This window comes from Sinocyclocheilus anshuiensis, unplaced genomic scaffold, assembly GCF_001515605.1.
Source record: "Sinocyclocheilus anshuiensis isolate Anshui unplaced genomic scaffold, SAMN03320099.WGS_v1.1 scaffold3955, whole genome shotgun sequence".
NCBI classification, from domain to species: domain Eukaryota; kingdom Metazoa; phylum Chordata; class Actinopteri; order Cypriniformes; family Cyprinidae; genus Sinocyclocheilus; species Sinocyclocheilus anshuiensis.
The window spans coordinates 69304-74868 of record NW_015556067.1 but is presented as its reverse complement, the minus strand read 5'-3'; positions in this window follow the sequence as shown (position 1 = coordinate 74868).

The following is a 5565-nucleotide window of genomic DNA, read 5'->3' as shown; positions in this document are numbered from 1 at the left end:
ATGGCGCTTTTCCACTGCGTGGTACGACTCGGCTCGGCATGGCTCAGTACAGTACGGCACGGCACAGCATGGCTCGGTTTGTGTTTCCACTGCAGTTCAGTACTGCTTTAGAGGGGGCGGGATTATTCATATGTCGTTATAGTTGCCCCGCCCCTACTGCCACGACTCCTGAAAAACGTTTTAATTCTGCGTCGCCCCATCAAGCTCTCGCTGGATCCGCTCTTCTGCTATCAACGAGAGGAACATCTGTACTTCCTCAACTGACAACGAAACAGCCACTTTTTGGTTGTTAAGTGTTGTCATCCTTGCAGAAAAGGGGGTTTCCCAAGGTTGCTGATTGGCTGGAAGTTCATTAGTCGTTGAAGTGACGTCTTGGGAAGCCAATGGTTGGGGCGTTGGCTGAAGATGTGGAGTTGTGGGCTGGTTGAAGTTTTGAGGCTGTCACAGACTCGAGGTTAACTCGGAGACAAAACTTAACTCAGAACACGAAACAACGTAACTCAGAACACGAAACTCTCAACGGAAAAGAAAATAAATTAAAGTAGAAGAATAGAAGTAACGAGACTAGATGGGTTTTCTCCTCATGGTTTTAGAGGAGCTGCTGGTGTGTAAGCCAGAGCACGCTCAAGGAGCGCTAAAAAGCAGCGTCAAAACGCGGTGGCAAAAAGGCAAGGAAAAACCTAAAAGCATGACCAAAGGCTAGAAGCATAATTTGATGGTGTCCTGAGTATTTAAACTTGGCTGTGGGGCACCTCTCAAATGGTGTCTTGACCAATTATATATTGTCTTTGTTCAGGGTGTTGTATGTTTCTCCTCCCAATTCATAAATCAAATGTTATCTTATCAGTCACATGGTCCGAATTGTCCTGCTCTTGCAGAGTATAATTTTGAACATGATTTCTATAACAAGAATATTATACATTTGACAAAGAATTGATTGGAAGAAATGTTTCAAGCAAGAAGATTCAAACACACACATACTAAACATGAATATGAACCCTTAAGCTATTCAATAGTTATTAAAAAGACATACACAATAAGTGATTAGAACATGATAGTCAAATGTGTGGGTTACATACATGATATGGAGTTAAGCAATGGACTATTCATTTATAAGTGCTTTTGAGTTCATTTTGGTGCATCTACGTCTGTAAAAGACAGTTTCCGTGCCATTCTGTGAACATAAGGACATGTTCTGTGAAGACCAGAGAGGTTAAAAGGTATCCTAAGGAATCTCAGTCTGGTTCTTGTCCTCTAGGTGGGGGGAAGTCAATCCAAAGAGCGTGTGATCATGATTACTCTCATGGATTTACATGTGATGGTCATGCTGTGCATCTCTTTGACCATCAATCTTGCTTACTTGCTCCAAAATTGACAATCTCCTTCCTGAGTTGTTCTTTTGTGTTAACTGTAGCGTCTTGACCAATCAAAAACACAATTTTTCATTTGATTTAACAAATTTCCTATACCAACCGTATGTGTGTGTGTGTGTTTATGTGTATGTTAGACCAGTTTAAGTGTTTATGTAGTATGTTTAGACTAGTTTAAGTGTTTATGTAGTTAATAAAGTCTTACTTGTATCACACTTGACGTTGTTCATTGTTTGCTCATAACTGGAGTCACTTAATCATGCAGGTTTATGCTACAAGCTCTTTGTAGAATTGTACAGTAAGAAAGTTATTTCCCTTAACCAGGAAATTAATGTTCTTAGAATTGACAGACAGTTGACCCTGAGAGGTCAGCTAAATATCTACAGCGGATCTAAATATTTATAATTAATTATAACTAGTTATGATTAATTATTCATATTTCCCCATGAGCTGATTTGCTACATAATGTTGCAAGCTGTTCTGTGAAAGAGTTGGTTGGTTAGGCTTGCTTCAGACTGGCTGGCGCTAGGATCTAATTTACGAACATCCTGTCGTCTTCGGCCTTTCTGTGGAATTCGGCTCCTCGTGTTTCAGCCATGTTCTTGATCAAATCTTAAATTGTCTGATTCGGTCTGATGATAGCCTACATCGTGAAGAACCTTTCAGTGACGCTTAGCGCTTCCTTTTCCAAGACCTTTACCGCCCTTTCCTCTTCCAAGCATAATAACTACAATTCTTCAGTTCTCAACAGATGGAGATTTGATCCGACCATCTGCTTGAATATGGAGAAAATTAAATTATACTTGGTTAGAGGACCTAATTGAAACCACAATCATGGGCAGTTATACTAAACGTCCCTTGCTGGGCTTATGCAAGTCTGCCAATGATTGATTGTGGTAATAATTGTTGATTGTGGCCACAGCCACCATAGTACTGCTTTAGATGGAGCACAGAGCTGATGTGACATATGACGCGTATTGATTTTCAATACTTTGCATTTTAAACAAACGTTCATTAGTCTCTATAATAGATGACAATTTAGTAATTGTGGTGCTTCTAATTAAGTGAAAAAATGTTGCACGTTATACACAACAAACATACTCATCTGTGCACCAATAAAATGTGCAACATTTATGTTTTACTTCCAAATCACATGTAATATCTAATTAGTAATATTTACCTTGCACGTGAAAGGTTTTATGTATGGAAGTATGGAAGACATCTTGTGAGATCTTGGCAAAAAGTCTGACAATTTATTTCCAGAACATGATGCATGATGGGATACGCTTAGCTAAGTTTACACAGAACTTTATTTACACAGTTTGCACGAGTAATACTTTAAATCGATCACACATCTTATAAAAACCTACTGATCACAGAACAATCAACGAGTGAATTAAGAACATTTCTGCAAACAGTTATTAACATTTAACCATATTAAGATTATAAATGTAAGCTATTTTAAATAGTTTATTAAACAACTAACTTGATATTATTCACTTCTTTATGCTTGTTATTTAAAATACATATTTCCATCTGTCACACCAGCTGAATGTCTTTGAGCATTATGGTCACTCTCTTGGTGTGGAAGACGCACAAGTTGATGTTTTCATTTAACAAATAGGCTATTATTCTTATCACACTTCATTAACTGCAGCAAAAACAGCATATATGAAATATATGAAAATATATGACTGTAAAAATCAGTGTATATGAAAATGTATGCATGCAAGAAAAATAATCTTCATCATAGGCATCAATCTTCAAAACATAGCCACTATTTTATCAGACAGATAACACATTGTATTTAACTATCAATCAAGCGCCCAATTGCACTATTCAATTGTAGTGCAGCACCAACAGAATAATGTAAAAAAGTAATGGCTTTTTGGTCAGTTTAACTTAAGAGTCGTGTTAAACAAAAGTGCTCACTGGAGAAAATGCTGTACTATATTTTAGACATATTTTGCTTACATAATATGTACAGATAATATAATGCATATCTCTAAAGTCTTTCAGTCAAGCATGTGCATAAGCAGTTCACTCAGATTCGTTTCTTAAGCAATGCAAGCGTTACTGTGTCTGCTGGTGTGAATCTCTTTTAGCTGTCTGTTGTCTTCTCTGCACTCAGGGACCTTTAAACAGATAAAAGATGATGCATTAAGCAGGTGATGTGAATGATGCAAACCTCTGATTTGAGTTAATTCTGCTGATGATTTATAGTTGTAATATCTCACTAAACCTCACAAGTAACTGAACTGAATAACTTAAAGCAGATTTATAATGTAAAATAACAATATATGCCACAATCTGCAGGAACGAGTGCATATTGTGAGCTTATTGTCAGTTATTGTAAAATTATTTGAGTTGTAACATAATTCTTACGTGTTTTGTTCTTCTTCCTGTTGAGTATAAGTTTCATCACCAACTCCATCAGCAGCATCTGACGAACACACATGATAAATATTAATAATAAAAAATAAAATATGATTTTTACATTTCTTTAATAAGACACATAACTTTAGGAATCATTTTGATCTGTAGCACAAACGGTGCATGATGGTTAATTCTAATAGTGATGAAGTTTGACTTTGTGTTTCTCACACCAGTGAGAGAAATCTGTGTTGTGGTTCAGTTCAGAGTACAAAGTGTCTCCAGACTCACCACACTTCCCTGATAGAGAACAGCAAAAAGGGAACGAATGAGCATAATGCTATATACATCTACAACACTAATAAATGATAATCCATAATAAGAGAGAACAACAGTTTGGTTATCTGTCTCTCTAGTCTGCCTAGGCTTGTTTTTATCATCTCTTAATTCAGTCTCATTCATTCGTTCGTTCGTTCATTCATTCATTTTTACCTTTGCCCTTGGTTTTCTTTTTGTCCTGTATATTGATCTCTGCGCAAGTCAAATCACTGGGTCCTGCAGTATTAATATCTAATACAAAACAGATGATCATTCAAATTATTGATGCTGAATATATTGTACTTTAGGAAAAAACAGGATCTCACCATTGCTTTTGCATTTTGTTCCTTTTTTTCTGACTTCTGAGTATGTCACATTGTTTGGCTCTGTCATGGCATCATCTAAAGAAAAATAATTAATGATTCTTAATTAATTAGAAAGAAATGTAATTAATTAGAAATGCATTCATGTTTCTGATGATGATTAAATTGAGGTTTATTTAACCTCTGTCCATCTTTTTCTTAATAGTGACCTCTGAATATGTGACATCTGAAAATTGCTCAGGATCATCTAAAAAAAATAAAATAAATCAAGCCAACATGATTGAATGATTGTTGTTGTTTTTTTTGGACCTTTGTCTCCATTGTTCACTACAGTCACGCCATCATAAATGTCATTAGAATCTGTTGGACAGTAAACAAATATTTTGAGGATAAAAAGCAAGTCATAAACAGAAAAAAATAAAGATATTGCAGGGATAGTTAAAAAAATATCTTAAAGAAAACTGGTGTCTGTCACGATTCCGCAGGAGCAAGGGAACGAGGAGACAAGGAATTCTTCAACACAACAGTCTTTATTAATCCAAACACTGGGAACACATGGAACGTAGGAAACACAGAGCACACAAAATGACATATAACAGCGGATGCCAGACACAGGGAAACACAGGGCTTAAATGCAAGGAGTAACTGAGGAAATTAATAGAACACAGCTGAAGCATATCGAACTAAATGAGGACAGGAACAGGAAGGACCAAATAAGGGCATAAACATAACATGGAGCATGTGGGGGAGGAAAACACACACAAAGCATGGAACAGAGTCTGACATTACTCCCCCCTCCCGGAAGGCGCATCCTCGCGCTACATAACATCCAACGGGGAGAGGGGGTGGGCGCTCTGGAGGTCCCTCAGGACAGACACGGGACGGCGGGTCTCCAGAGTGGTACCCGTTCGGGGCGCCATAGCTAATCAGGCAGTTTGGGGCGCCATGGCGGAGCAGGCAGCTCAGGGAGCCAATCAGGCAGTTTGGGGCGCCATGGCGGAGCAGGCAGCTCAGGGAGCCAATCAGGCAGTTTGGGGCGCCATGGCGGAGCAGGCAGCTCAGGGAGCCAATCAGGCAGTTTGGGGCGCCATGGCGGAGCAGGCAGCTCAGGGAGCCAATCAGGCAGTTTGGGGCGCCATGGCGGAGCAGGCAGCTCAGGGAGCCATGGCGGATCGGGGAAC